The following is a 16719-nucleotide window of genomic DNA, read 5'->3' as shown; positions in this document are numbered from 1 at the left end:
TTAACTGCTTCAAGTGAGCACCCACCATCCAGGCATACCTTAATGTACTGAGAACCTGCACTCATCTGTTGGATGTGTAGATGTTTGTGGCTTGAATCATCCCTGACAGATACTCTGCATCTACTGCTTTATCTGTCTTGTTTCCTCTTGTGGTTCAACCTGGAACAAGGCCGAGAAGCCAAAGTTCTGGAAATGACTCTCTCCGCCATGGCAGAAAGGCATGGCTATGCTTGTCTATTTATTGTACCTGGGGGCAGGATGACATCCTGGCAGGATGTGTGGCTGCCCATCCAGGGAAATAGTTATGGGTTAGTTCTCTCATGGAAGGCAGGGGATGGCTAATCACATAACAATTTAAAATAATTACTGAAGAGGTAATGCTTTTGATGGCTTCTAAGAAGTGGCCATTATTGTTCTAGAATGGTATTCTAGCCTGAATTATCATGGTTCTAAAGTTTGGGTTAAAATGTTTAAGTTGCACAATGTTGTCCTTAGTACAGTGCTCAGTATTGTTCTATTAGAAATTACTTTTGCAAAGCATCCTGGAGAAGTCAACTCAGCCTCAAGTCCTTTGGGAACCTCAGTGACACAGATTTAGGAGAGGGAGGGAAGAAATGAGACTCAGGTAGGGTGACTTGACTCCCAAGGTTGTGACAATGGTTCCTGAGAAGGGCCGCTAGCTGTCTAGTACTATATCCAAAGGGGCTGTGAATCAGACTGACTTCACTATTCTTATTTTTGTGGTTTGATCTTGTGAGTAGGGATTGGCAGTGGGTTTCTTCCAACAGGAATACTAAAGGTTAGATTGGTGATGACTCTGTGGACCCATGTAAATAAGACTCCAATGCAAGATCCAGGTGAGGGGCCTGGAAAAAGCCAAAGCATCAAATCAGAGTCAAGTAGGCAGGGCTCAGGGCAAGATTCCAGACAAGGAATCTTCCAGAGCAAGGAAGAACCAGAGCATGGAGCAAGCACATGAGCAGAAATCAAACCAGCAAGGAGAACACAACAGAAGGCTAAAGTGAGTTTAACTCAGTGTGAGTGTAGGTTCCCATGGTCCACTCCTGGGGCTAGGTCTTCAGCAGGGTTCCCCAACCTCGGCACTATTGACAGTTGGTGTCAGATAATTCTCTGTTGTGGGGGATTGCCCTGTGCACTGCAGAATGTTTAGCAACATCCATGGCCTCCATCCACTAGTTGTTAGTAATACTCCTCCAATTGTGACAACCAAAAATGTCTCCAGACATTGACAAGGATCCCTGGGTGAAAGAAAATCACCCTAGTTGAAAACTACTAGTAGGCTAATTCCTGGCTACACTGGATGTTTTGATCAGGATTGGTTTGGGAATAGGGCATGGGTGAATCTGTCAATTAAGGGTCTCAGACTCCATAGACAAGCAGAGCTAGGGCCTGACAAAAACTATCCAAAGGCTTCTGGCACCAAAAACTTTCATAATGAGAGAACCAAGTGTTGGAGAGGGGAGGGAGCTGAAATTTTGTTGGGAGTTAAGAGGAAAGGGGTGAAGGAAGATAAAGAAGTCAGGGTGAAGATATGTCTAGAAGCTGAGACAAGCTGAGAGTTTAAGGTAGAGGCCGTGCCTCCTCCCTTGGGCTTATCTAGAGCAAAACCTACTGTTCAGAACTCCCAGGTCTTGCCATCTGGTGCACTTTGGGATGGAAATCCCGCATTTTAATTGACCTCTGAACAAAGGCTCGGGTGGATATTGGAAGATGAAGTCTGTGACTGCCACTGTACCTTAATGACCCATTCTCATCTGGATTGATAGCTGGCTTCACATTGAGAAGCCTTGCAGGGTGCTAATAACAGTACCTTTCCAGCAATAGGAGTGCTTTGAAGGTTCATATATACTCCATTTAGAGAGAACATCTAAGGCCAGGGATGCTTTTCATGCTGAATTTTGTATGTTTCTCTTTCCCGGAGAGAGATGTTAGTTAGTGTGGAGCTAGGTTTGGGTTGAAGCCAGTGAGACCTGGCCTACAGTGTCATTCCCAATACTGATGGTCATCACTGGCTTTTTTTTTTGTAGCATTTTTGCTGTGTGTTTCCAGAGATGGTGTCATGCAGTCTGGCTCAACAGATCTTCAACCCCCAGGAATTTGGCATTTCTAAATCTAGGACTTCTGCCACTTCTTATGGTCTTTTTGGTTCGCCACAGAGCACAACTTTCCTTTCAGATAAGTAGTTAAATGTCCTACAGTCTGAGCAAAGAAGCCAGTTTGGAGCAGAGAGTGCCTGCCTGGGTGCCACCCAGGAAGTAGTACGGATCACTTATTTCTCTAAACATAGTTGGGCAGCTCCCAGAGTTCAAGAGAAGACTGCTGTCCAAGTGCATGAGAAGGCCAAGTTAGAGCCCCAAATGCAGAGCTGCCTCCCCACTCCAGCACCACCATCGCAGGCCGTGATAGTGAGTGTGGCATTTGACTGTGATACACGGCAGGTGGCAGGAATTTCATACACATTTTTTTTGTTAAATGAAAATGAAATAATGTTCCTTATAAAACTTCAGGGTCTTGAGAGCTTTAAGTAAATGCATGTGATTTTCAGGGATCATTGAATGGGATTAATTTTATTTCTGCCTTCTGAGAAAATCCATAGTAGCAGATGCTGACTTTAAGAGGTCAAGAAGTGATCAATCGATATAGACAGAGTTGTAGGATCTTGACCTTCTTTCCTCTGCTATGTACTCTCTTTAAGTTTGTTTGTCTGTTTGACTCCTGGGGTTCAGTAGTATTTACAATAAATATTCTTTGTACTTGAATATTTTTTGACAAAACTTCTGAACCATTAGGTACTTTCTTACTACTAATTAACATCTGCACACAGATCATAAAACTATAATGTATTTCAGGTGCCAATATATTTCAGGTGGGTAGAACTTTGCTTAAATTCTGTGTGATACTTATTTTAGAATTAACAGAAATTACTACACTACAGATATATTTAGAGTATATTCTGTGTAATTTAAACATCTACATTTCTTAGTAGTTTTTATGTTGGTGTGAGTTATGCATGAGAGAGATGGAAAGAGAGTTGAAAATGAGACAGAGAAAAAAAGAGTTAGTTTTGCTATTAGTGTCTCAAAGGATTAACTTGGTTATTCAGGAATGATCTCAATTTTGTTTTGCACATATTTTGCTCTGAATTTTCTCCAGAAATTTAAGGCTGGATTAATTCTTATTTTAATTCTAGCAACTCTGGTCTGTACGAAGAGAGCTCTAGTGTATTTGGTACTCAACATTCAAATCTTCATTTCCAGTTCTGTCCTTATACATTACATAATACTTTTTAATGGGTTGGAATTCTGCTTGGTGGCCCATGAAACATTTAAGCATGATGTTGAAGTGAGGACCGGAGAAGTTCTGTCTTTCCTGTTTGCTAAGCTTGCTTTCCAGGACTCCTTCCTGAAAGCATACCCTGACCTTGGAACTTGCCAATAAACACTCAGACTAAAACAGTGCACCCACTCACTTAGGTTTCTGGACTTTTCTCCACTTGCCAGTCAGCCATGTGGCACAATATGATATGCAGAATATTAAAGTTTGGGGGGGCTGAGTAGATCTTAGATCTGCTCCTTACCAACTTTGAAACTTTCAGAAATTAAAGAAATTTAAAACTTATACTTTGGATTAACAAAACTTGGAAGACCCCAAAGTGGTGATTGCTTGCTTCATCTCCTCATTTTTCACCAGAGATGAAAGGAATTAAGTAGAATTTATAATCTATTGAATCCAAAATCATACAAAAAACATGAAATCTAGGAGCCTCACACAGAAGCTCACTTAGCAGAGATGACTCACTCTATGATATGTGACATACTGCAGGATGACCCAGATGTGGCGCCAGAAGGCCCAGTCCTTCCCATGGCCTTCGAGTCCCCTCCTCTGCCGTCACACAGTTTTCTCAGCCAGACGGGTATCAAAAAGCTTTTGGGAACACTCTTTTAAGGGCCTCATCATGAAATCCCTATATCCCCCCTACCTCCACCCTGGAAAGGTATTCTCCATTCAGTTATGTTTCTACTTCTTTGGAAATTTAATATATTCCCTCTTGTTCACATATAAACAGAGGTGTGAGAACTGTCATTATTCTCTATTTAGGAGATATTTTTTAGGATATATGTTGATATTCTGTTTTAACACACGAAATTCTATTTAAAATTCTGTAAAATAGTATGCAATGATCTTCCTCCAAAAAATAAAGCATCTTAAAAGAAAGCAAGTTGGTTGTTGAAGCCCAATGGTAAAAAGTTGATAGAGGGGAATATTATATTTAGCATTTTTTAAAGCTATTAGCCTGTAGCTATTACTGAGAATGCCTCTTAAAAACAAAAAAAGGGTATGATAGGAAGTATTGCTACATTGCTTAAAAAACTTATCTATTTGTTTAATTCAGTGATATGAATGAGCTGAACCTTTTGGGAATGACATCCTCATGGGTCTCTGAAAGCCCTGAGTTTGTCTAGGTAAAAAAAAAAATACTTCATTCACCTTTGTGTTCAATGTCTCCTTTTCTTCTTATGCTCAGCTTGGCTCCTGGGACACACAGTAGGCCTGTCTGGTACTGCTGAATAACAAAATGTGGAGAATCACAGAAATGATTCCTTAAGTGAATGTGTGTGTGGGTTGAAGCTTGTGGGTGTACTCACAAAATGGCAGAGTTCTGAAACCCACACTGGGATTCCTAGTGAGTTAGAAAGAAGCATCCCAACCAGGCCTAGAAACAAGGCCACAGATAGATGAAGCTGCTCTCCATCTTAGTGAAAGCTATCTTAACGTTTTGCACTCAAATTTTTCATAGGGAGGATTTTTTAATTTATTTCATAATACTACTTGAGTTCAGTTATTTGTAGTCTTCTCTTTAGTCATAGCAGGCTTTGTGATGCTACTTAACTAAAGATAGAATAAATGGGAAATATATTCATTTTTAGTTCAGCTGATTACGTCATTGACCTGTGCAGTGGCAAATACACTACCTACAGCCAGTTCTTCTATAACATGGGTGTTCCTTTAGCACTATGCGAAATTGCACAGTAAGATCCACAGGGCTTATGGGAAAATGGGATCAAGGCACAACACTCATAAATTTCAATCAGTGGCACATAAGGAAGACAGGAACATAATAAAATAGTAATATATTTTTATACATGTTAAGTGGTTAAGAAACACATATACAACACTTGACCATGAAAAAGCTTGAAGTTTGTGGAAGTAGGCATTTCCAGGGTTGCAGTTGAATTATTGTGAAGTGGTATCAGGAGGTTACTGAAATCAAACCCAAAGTTGTAACAGTTCTGCAGGGATGTGGTTCATCACACAAATGGGGACCTGCAGTAGCTGGTAGATATGTCTGGGCACACACCAGGCATGTGTAGTTGTGTGTCTGCGTATTCCTACACAGCTTAGTTTAGCTGGGTATGAGTAGCAAACTTGAAATTTGTGTTTTGCTCAAGTTGTTCCATTATCTATCAATTATTTCAGGATAAATTCACATTTTTAAAATAAACATGTATAGCAGAATCAACTATAAGCAATGCAGCTAACACTGATCATAGCTTACATGTTTTGAACTCTTATTACATGTCAGGCACAGTTCCAATGTTTTGACACATGTTAACTAGCTCATTAAATTCTATTAACAACCCCATGAAGTAGAAACTATTATTACTCCTGGTTGTAGATGAGGATACTGAGCCACAAAGAGGTGAAATTAACTTGCCCAAGTTAACAGGATGGCTGTAAGTAGGCAAGACTCCAGCTGTTTTAACCCTCTGCTCTTCTTCCCTCTCTGATGAAAGGAAAGTAACCACCTTTGAATGCTAAACCTCAACTTTACAGAGCAGCAAAACTGCCAGACTTTCCTGGCATATCATTTGCCATGTGATTTTAATGAATGAACTCTTTCAAACCAAAAGGACATTCATTGACTATGACCTAAAGGGCCCGAGGATGGAGGAACTGTTTAAGCTATGTCAGAAGAATCCAATTCATGAGCTCACCTTGTGCTTTTTCTTCTCTGTTTCCTGGGCAGAATTTTCATAATGTGAAAATGGAAAGCCGGCAGCGGTAGGGCAGAGAGATGATTACACAAAGGTACATACCTATACTTGGCTAGGGGTGAACCTATATTTGGTGAGACTCAGCTCTGTTATGTTTTCATGTTTAACAGTTACAGAATTGAAACTTGTCCCTCAGGACAGGAATTTGCCATTTATGTTCCAACATTCCTTGTCCCCTGAGCAAAACCACTGCACTGATGTCATCTAATACCCTTGTTTTTATATTTCCCCCTTAGCTTGGTACTGTTCTGTCCTTCTCTGGTCATTCTACCACACTGTAGAGGGAGTTGTTTTTGTTTTGTTTTGTTCCCTGTACACCCCTCTTTATTTTTTGCTGGTAAAAGCTGAGAGTAGTAGGAAGTAGTTTGCAAAAAAGAGCAGAGAAGCAAAACCACTCAAGGCTTTGAGGTATTTATAAATAAATGGTCCCTTCTTGCTTATTCTTACTATTAAAAATGTATCTTTCTTTGTAACTCTAATGTAAATCTCTGATATAAGTCAAATTATTAAAAAAATTGAAAGTCACAAAAATTGCATTTTGATTTTAAAAAATAAACATTAATTTCTTTAAAAAATTCTCTTGTATAACCAGAATTGATAACAATTCCCCAAGCCCCATGGTTATCCACTGTGGTTGCATGTTAGGATCAACACGTGGGGAGAGCTTTACAATCACTTCAATGCAACAACGTCCCCCCTTCTTTCCCCTGAAGAACAAGAAGCTAAAATGAGTTGATCAAGACAAGGATTTCCATCTCTATTACTGTATGAGGACTGTGCCGGACAGCATAGTCATTCATCATTATTTTTGTGCCTACCAAGTACCAGGCATGGGTGAGGAATAACATGGTGATTCAATCCAGAGATCTGAAGAATGGGTCGAAATTAGTTGGGTGAAGGAAGAAGTGGCATGAGAGAATGTTATAGGAAGGGTAATCTGGGCCAAGGGTAAAATCCTGTGATGAGGAGACTGAGATTTCTGAGGAATTTTTCAGAAGGTGGGTGTGGATGACCCACAGAGACTACTCTTATGTGACTTTCCTGTCTAATTTTGGTCAGTCAAGGCTATGACCTAGTTGGATGTCTTGTTATCACTCTTCCTCCATGCTTCTCTGCGGACTCACCTGCCAGCAGCTGCTCTCTCTTCACTGCCTTCACCTCAGCCTTTATTCCTACTGCTCTGTCCATATTGTTTCATTTGTGATCATTTTTTTTTGTGCAGCAGCATCTTTTCCTGATATATTCAAGAAACCTTAGTCAATTTGAGGCAGGAAAGAAGGGAATGAATTCAAAAAAGGTTCTGGAGACTTGGATCCTGGTCTTGCTCTGTTGAAGTAGCTCCAGCATCTTAGGCAAGTCCTTTTCCTTTCTGGACCTCAGTGTTCTCACCTGTAGGTGGGTGAGTAGGCCAAAGGATCTCCAAGGTTCCTTCACACTGAAAACTTGTCTTCTAAAGAAGCTCTTCAAATCAAAGTTCTTCACCTTGAAGTAGCGGACTGGCTATTTATGTAGTTAAATTACTCTTTTTGTAACAGCCATTGATAGACATGATTCCAGTAGAGAAATATACATTTTAATGCAAATAGATTCAGGCAAACTTGGGGTGCCCTATTTCTATATAATAGTAAAAATATAAGTATAAATATTATAGTCAAGTGGCTCTAACTTTAATCCCCTCCCCACAAAGATCCAGATGTTGCAGTTGCTAAAGTTAAATAACACAAATTTCCTCAGACACACTGTATGGGAATATGAAATCTTACTGGGTGCTGATACGATGAACTCTGAGGTGAAAAGGATTCAGTAATTCAAAATGATGATAATCAGGTTACATTAAGGAGTGATTTATTTAACTAAAATGAAAGAAACCCTTGAAAATAGCAAATGTGGGTGGTTCTCAGGAACTACTGTTGGGAATGTTAATTGGAACCACCATTTTGGAAAAACAATTGTCACTATCCCTTAAAGCTGAATATGCATACACCCCACAAGCCAGCAATTTCACTTCCAGTGTATACCCAGCAGGAATGAGTATATATGTTCACTAAAGACATGCCCTAGAATGTTCATAAGTGGTAGTAGACCCAAACTAGAAACTACTCAAATACCCATTGAGAATGGAAGTAATAAATGAAGTGCTGCCATTCATACAATGGAATCCATATAGCAATAGTAATGAAGAACTTGAAGCAGCACACAAAAAAATGGGTGAAGTTCACAAAATGTTGATAAAAAAAAGAGCCACACAAAAGAGCATATAGCACATGACTCTATTTACATAAACTACAAAACCAATAAAAAATAATCTAGGCTGTTAGAAGTCCTAATGGTGCTTGCACTTTGGTGGATTGGTGGCCATTAGGGAGCATGATATGGGCTTCTGGAGTAATGATTCCATTTCTTGAACTGTGTGCTAGTTACAATGGAATATTTAGTTTGTAAAAATGTATGCTTTTTTATTTCCTGTATAGACATTTTATTTAAATAGCTACATATTTAGAAAGGTTTTTGCTATTTATTAGTTCATTTGATCCATACAACAAATCTAGAAGATAAAAAGAATAGGTAACTTTTCTCCAATTTTGTAGACAGAAAACTGACTCCAAGTTTGGTCCAAGGTCTTAGGGCTAATTAGTGGTAGAGTTAGGTTGGGTATTTAAATCTAGCTTGATGGAGATATAGCCTCTGGGGCAAGAACTTGCACAATGGCCTGACACATAGTAGGTGCTCATAAATGTCATCTGAAGCTGGATGACAGACTAGTGCCCTTCTAATGCCACAAGGCCATCATCTTTGGGAGTGATCATTTGCTCCTGTGGTCTTATGTCCCTGATGGAGCGGGTGTGTTCTCTCCTTAGAAAGGAATGGAGATGAGCCCCAAGTTAGATGTCCCAAGAAGCTGCCGAAATACCTGTGGAGTCTGAATTGCATAACTTTGTCTCTCTAGGGCTTAGAAAAGAATGAGTCACAGACTCAGTTCTTGGACATGGTGCCTAGAAAAACAGGAAGAAGGTTAACTTGGACAGAAATCCATGGATATGACCTTGGGTAAATCATTGAACTTCTTTGGGGGCAACAGTTTGAAAGACAAGTTTTATACTCCCTACTCATGACCATAGAATACTTTTTGGTTAACCTTTTGAAACCTCTAAATTTTATGCTTTCCCATGATCAGATTCTCATTATTTTTAAGGGCATCTGACTGTTTTTTTAAACTTGACAGTTCCCTTGGCTTTATTTAAGGTCAAAACTTGATTAATTTAAGTTATAATTTTAGTGGGAATATGCCCAGTTTTCCGCCTGTCATCATAGTTTAGATGTACCAACGAGTTACATAGAGTAACCAGAGGTCCTATTCAGCTTCTTGACTTTGTTTCTTCCAAAAATGCAAAACAGAACTCTTCTTGTCAACAGAAAATTCCAGTTATTTATGATGTGGCTAAAGAAAAGATAAGGAGTCCTGGAAATGGAATCTGTTATTGCTTGGATAATAAAAACTCAGGCCCTTCTTTGGAAAAAATAGAGAATGATAAATGCTTTGATTTAGGGTTTGGCTGTGATGTCAAGGTCAGCCAATGAGCACAGAGAAAATCTGAGAAAAATAAAGACATAAATAGAAGCAGATGTTTGGAAAATCTTCTTGACTATGGCTAGTGAAGTTGTATGGTTAGCAGTCACAATTTCAGGGTTATGTTTATCATCCTAATAAGGTTATAATGAAAATCTTTTAAATTGGTGTTCAAAAACCTTTTTACCATGTCAACTTTACTATGCAGTGGCATTTTCCGAATTATGTGGCAAATTGTTTTTACCTGAGTTGCTTTTGAGCTGAAGTCCTTGCTGGGGTGTTCTTGAGGAGGTTAGCTGCCATGGGGCTCCTATTAACTCAAGATCTTTATTTCAAGTGAATGTGAGAGAGAAATCTGATGGGAAGGGGAAAGGAAGTAAAGTTGAGAAGTTTTAGTTTCTGACTGGTCAGCAACTATTTTCTCAGAAGCAAATTTCTTTTTACCTTTAGTTATTTCTGATGACAGGAAATAGAAAAGCTCTGTCTTATATTTAGAGTTACCAAAGGCTGTCATTTGAAAAGGATGAATAACCTAATGGGGAATAGATCAGTAATTACTGTGCCAAAAAGCATAAAGTAGGCAGTTAGAGATAGGAGGCACTTGGATGGAAGGCTGGTCAAAAGAATGGGTGCAGATGGCCAAGAAGAACTTTTGACTATAAGCCAAGATTCAAGGGATTTGAAAAATATTATCAAGATTATTGAGAAGGGTCTGAAACTGTAGTATTGATATTTCCTTGGCAGTTTGCACTAAAAAAATCATTACCTGCTTTACTGATTAATGTTCAGATGTGTTACATTTCATAATATAAAATGTGGAAAAACTATGCTTTTTTTCTGTTTCACTACAAAGCCGTGGACTTAATTCAGTTGAATTCCTGCCTTAGTGTTACTTGTGTGGACTAGGGCAAATTACTCAGCCCCTCTAACACTCACTTTCTTCATCTGTAAAATGAAGAAACGATAGTACGTACTTCATGGAATGATTTGGAGGCTTCCATGAAATGGCAAATATAAATTGTTTATTTCAGAACCTAAATTATATAAAAAGAGCTTGAAAGAGCCTCTGGTAGGGATGACGCTGATCACCTTGAATATATTCACGTTGAAGAAATCTTTCTTTCTTACTTTCTATTTTTCTTACATTTACTTCGTTTTAAAAAAAGATTTGAAGTGGCTTAAAAGTTGAAAATAATAAATATAGTTTTATTTTCTCTATTTTGTTTAGACTGTGCCTCAGGTAAGGATAAGATTAAATCAAAATTATGAGGTTTAATGTTGTTTAAAAGGTTATTTTAAAATTAATCAATATACTTTATAATAATATAAATATATTTAAGGTTATTTTACTTTAAATATATTTTAATAATAGTATAAAGATATAGTTAAGGTTATTTTAAAGAGAAAAAGAAGTAATTCAGAAATTTTATAAGAAGAGAGATGGTGCCAAAGTAAAAGATGGCAAATTTATGAACCAATGGGTTTGTATCAATCAATGACTTCATGGAAAATAGAAGATTCATTCAAAATAGGGTAAAGTGAGGAGAGTTTATTTACCAAAAAAGTGGGATTGCAAGTGAACCTTAAGGGATAAGTGACTCACAGAGTAGTTTTATGAGGAGGCTGGAACCCAGAAAAGACAGTTCTGTAGAGCAGGCTGCTGAGGGTGGTCCTCCAGGGGACCAGAGTTCTCTGTTGTGGGGCACAGTTCTTGTGGGGACAGATGGGGCAAATGAATATCCTGAACTCACTCTTCTTTATCCCCATATCCTGCTGGCTCTTCCCATTGCCCATTGACTGAAGAGAATTCGAGGCCAAAGGGAGCAACAGCCATTGATGTCATCCACACAGGCACATCTGCCCTTGGGCAGAAGACGGTGAAGTGTGGGGAGTGAACATATAGGGCAGAGAGGACCATAATGTTGCTAAACAACATTGAAATCTTAACTAAAATTTAAAACAAAAAGTGGGATAGAATCAGACACAAAATCTATGCTGTCAACAATCAATAAAAACTGTGTGATTTCCTCCAGAACTTTTTCTAGATAATTACAATTACAAGTGACATTCTATAAAATTGTCCAACATGCTAAACACATATCTGTTAAATGGGATTGTTGGACTTACATCAGTTAAATTTGGGAAGCATCTGGGAAAAATAATAATTTTGGTTTTAGAAGTTGGCCCAGTGTGTTCTTTCCGAGAATAAATAAAATAGATAATAAAATGATCCACAAAGGAAACTCTTAGATTGAGATAATAAAGTGTTTTCATTTTTTGTCAAGATTTGTTTTCTTTTTTCTCTATTATGAGTGTAAGTAGACACTTTATGAAAAAATAGTTACAAACAATTGAGATAAGTTTAAAAGAAAGTTGACCAAAACCCACTGATTTATCCTACTCTGAATTATTTACTGATATGTCAGGATAATATTTCAGAGGGGCTGAGTTTCATGGTGGTGGAGTGCAAGAAAAAAGCATCAAGAATAGGCATCTAAAATGAGCAGTCCTCATCAGTATGGCTAAGTTGGTTGAAGCATTGTCCTATAAACCAAAGGGTCACAGGTTCGATTCCTGGTCAGGGCACATGCCTAGGTTGCATGTGTGGGGCATGTATGAGAGGCAACTGGTCGATGTTTCTCTCTCACATAAATGTTTCCCTTTCTCTTTCCCTTCCTCCCTTCTCCTCTCTCTAAAATCAATAAGCATGTCCTTGGGTGAGGATGAAAAAAAATGAGCATGTACAGTGTGGCTCATGAATGGTTCTTGTTCACAGAGATGGAATCTAAGAGAAGGTGAGGAAAATCTGTAGGTCATTTTATACTGGTTTGGCAGAACTTCCCTCAAAAGAGACTGTAAGAGGAATCAGTGGTGGAAACAGTATTTCCAATATCTGTTTTGATACTTTGAAAGCTAAATCTGACAAAACACACAGCTAATAGTGTCGAGATTTGTATAACTTTTTTTGTAAAAATCTCAATTTTTTGGTAAATATTGAATGAAGAAGGGGAAATAGTACCAAACACTTGTTGCTAATACCACTGCCAACTTTTCATACTGTGTTACACTTTACAAACTTTCATAGATGAATTATGGAGGCCTCACAACAATGCTGTGAAGTCTACCCTGTTTACAGGGTAGAAATGGAAAACCAGGGAGATAGAGAACCATTCTCCAGGTCACAGATTGGTAAATATTCTTATGGGAATGGTAGTTGGAGGGGGATAAGAATCAAAGGTGGAAACATAACCCAAAATCTTGTAAACATATGTGAAAATTAATGAAAGATCTTGGGTTATTAGTTTTTTAATAGATGCCTCTTGCATTCATGGTGAGCACATAACAAATATTGCTGGTGAATGAATGAGTGGTTGCAGAACAAATGATACACCTGTGAATGCTGTGCTGGGTGTGTTTAGCTCCTGAGAATGCATGTTCTTGAGATAACACCCAAAATTTAGAGGGTATACAGAGTGGCATTCCATGCAAGTTATTTTTACCTCCATGGATGTGTTTGAGGAGGTGGGAAAGCAGTGGCCATGGCTGAGCCTTATAAGGAGCTCCTGGGGGCCCAGGTGCCTGATGGCTGTCAGCAGATCACAGCTTGCAGAAGTCAGAGGTGTGTGTTGGTTCAAGGTTAAGTCCCTGTCTCATGCAGCCTTGGAGGCCTGGGAGCCTAACTGCCCATGATGGCGGGCCCTAAACAGCTATGGGCAGGCATGGAGCTTCCTAACCCGAGGGTAGATGACCCCATATTTACTGTGTCAAAAGCCATTGAGAGCTTGGGCATATAATTACCCTTAGTGAGAATTCTATATGAGGTGTCAACTGAAAACAGGGATAATCCAACGTCATTGTTGGCCCTTTGTGGATTCTTTGTGCTAGAATTCTCTTAGGCAGTTGTCAGTGTGTATCCTTCCCACTTTGAGGCAGGTAGGATGTGGGTGACCAACCTCCCCACAACCTTCTTCAGAATTGCACAGAGCAATGTGACTAAGTTAACAGGCTAACAACATACCTTGTGATGGGGAACCCCTACTGCCTTTGTGAACCAGCCTGTGGGGTTCTGTTCTAGCAGCCAATTTGCATCTCAAGATTCCCTCTACTCTTTTTAGACCTGGAATGTGCCTTAAGTGACAGGAAACCTTTGAAGAAGAGTTAAGGAAACAGATCTGTCTTCATTAATCCAAAAATAGTGCCTGTATTGTCACCATTGTGAGTTCAAATATTCCTGCATGACTCTGACCAGGCTTCTGTGGTCCCAGAAGGAGACACCTTGGGAATAGGACAATGCCTTGTTTACTGTGTTTAGCAAAGCCTCTTTGGGGAGTTTCCTTCCATAGGCGTGCTAAAGCTTAAAAGCTTCAAGTTCATTGCTGAGGCCTTCCTAACTCTAGTTTGAATGTCAATGGCCACAACATAACAAAAGCTTGTAAATATCCCACAGTTCCTCCTGGAAGACCCTCAACCCATGTCAGACTGAGGAATATATTTCAGGCTCCATGCTGGTCTGAGACAAAAAGTACTACCCAAGACTGAGGGCAGGATTCCAGGAACCTTACCTGAACCCTCTGCCAGATGGAGGGCACCTTGATTCTGTTGCAGCAGGGGACTTGGTTTCCTTCATGGCATGAACATGGGGTTTGGAGCTGGGCAGATGTGGGTTGGAAGGCTGCCATGGCCACTTTAGAGGAGTAGAGTTTTTAGGCAAGTTTCTTAATTTCTCTAAACTTCAGTTTCCCGTCTAAACTGGAGATAATCCTGCCTACCTTACAGGGTGGCTGGGGTGATTAGCTGTGCACTACAGAGAGGGTGGGGGCAGATGGGTGTGCTAGGCATTCCTAATTATGAAGGTATTCATAATTATCCTGCATTCTTGCAGTGCCTTCATCTAGGTACCCAAATGGCTTTTGCTTGTGTGGTCTCCTTAAGCCTCGTAGCAGTCCTGTGATAGGGTAAAGAGTGGCTCTGGACACCATTATGCAAAAAGAAAAGTATGATACTGGAAAAATGACTTTTTTCTATCATTACTCCATTAGGTAGACCAGGACTGATTGTTCTGCCCAATACTTTACCCAGGAAACTTTGCCAAGTCATATATTGTGAACATTCCTACAGTGTCTGAGCAGGAGAGACTCAAGTGAGACACAAAAACGAAGGCTGTCCTACCTGAGACTAGCCACCAAGGGCAAGTTATAGAATCTTCTCTGAGGCTGAAGAATTAGGAGAGACTAGTCATGCAAATGGTACTCCTGCTGGCAAAATAGCACTCCTACCACCACACCATTAATCTAACTAGAATCTTGTAATCCATTTTACTGTTAGAGTCATCAGCTACAAATCATTATTGGGAGAGAACGGCATTATGAAATATAGTGAAGCTGTTAAAAATGACTAGGCCAGATCTACTTCTAGGTACTGAGATATAGAAGTATATCTATGAGGTATACTAGAAAAAGCACACCTAGTTTTTTACTAGAAAAGCACAGAGCACATGTATAGGTGATTATACTTTTGAAAAAATAATATTGTGATTATATGGCATACATACTTAGTGGGATTAGTAAAATATCACACCAAAGTGTGGATTAAGTTTGTCCCTGAGAGTGTATTTGGAATGAGAAAGAGGTAAAGGGCTTAAAATTTTTTAATACCTTTGTCTCATATATATTTTTTACAATTAAAATGTATTTTTCTTTTAAATTACAGAACTCCAAAAACTGGGAAAAAGAGAAGCCCATGTCTAGCACCACACCTAGTATCTCTCATGTATTTAGATAGATATTTATTGAATAACAACTTAATGAGATCCATAATAATTTTCTTGTAAGGTTTATTATTATTAACATTTAAATTCTGCTTTATAATATAGAACATCTTTTATATGCATTATGTCATTTGGGTTTCCCACAAACCTAAGTTGGGAAAAGAAGAGCATTGTATAAATTAGGATTTTGAAACTAGGGACAAGTTTAGAGGTTAAATCCCTTTCTCAAGGTCACTTGTAAGTAGCCCTAGGACAACACTGTTGTAACTGACTTTTTATTTTTTCTTTTCACAAAGATTTTTGCGTCCCCTCTATGCTGGGTCCCCTGTTCTCTCCACTAAACCACGCACATGGCAACTTGTCAACAAGGATATGAAGACAGAGAAGCACTGCATAAGTCAGTGTCTGAAAATGACACTAAAAATTCCTAGCAAATAGGTCACTCTTTGATGCAAATTTTATTTTGTTTACTTTCACCATGTGCTTTTTTTATACTTAATAAGCTGTGGCAGACCTTATTCACTAAACCAGTTTCTCCTTGCTTTTCTGAAGAATGGACTCACTGGTTTCAGTTTTCATTTTTCCTCCCTTACATCATTCACTTTAAAGAGAAGCCCATTAAATAGTTTTTAGTTCATCTTCCTTTTCAAAAAATAATCAAATGTCCACACATCCTGTGTTTCTCTCCTCTATAGCAGACCGTTTTCCTCATTTGTGCACAAAGGGAGAGGAAAGGATTGGGTTTAAGAGATGGATGGGCCAATCATCCCAGGAGGCTGGAAAAATTTGCAAATTCATCCCTGAAGGAAAATTCTTTTGCTATAATGACTCAATTTACTTAATTTTTGTGGTGTGGCTTTGCAAATAGAAACCTAAGTCCATGGATGTGCTCAAAATGAAACACCAAGAAATGGCAAGCATGTGAACTTTAGGTGTTGGCTGGCTAGGCATGCCCAGTGGGGAGCTGAAGGGGGAACCCTGTTCACGGTTCCCCACTGATGAAAGGCAACTCAGACAAACAGGATTTTGGTGCTCCTGCTGCAGAAGGATGGGAGGGTAGAGGGTGAAGTATTTCAAAGCAACTGAGTAGAGGAGAAATAGGTCCTAAGGATTGGTACTTACACATTCATTCTTTCATTCTCTTATCTATCTATTATCTATAGGAATTATCTGTGATACAGGTATAAAGATGACTAATCAGGTAGGGTTCTTACCTTACTGGAACAACATTCCAGGATGAAGATGGGGCAACAAACCAATTAAAAAATTTAGTTACAGATTGTGTAAGCATAAAATAAACCCAGGGC

Source organism: Phyllostomus hastatus, unplaced genomic scaffold, assembly GCF_019186645.2.
Source record: "Phyllostomus hastatus isolate PE091 unplaced genomic scaffold, TTU_PhHast_1.1 phas_scaffold_501, whole genome shotgun sequence".
Lineage (NCBI taxonomy): Eukaryota > Metazoa > Chordata > Mammalia > Chiroptera > Phyllostomidae > Phyllostomus > Phyllostomus hastatus.
The sequence above is the reverse complement of the archived record's forward strand: the minus strand, read 5'-3'. Positions refer to the sequence as shown.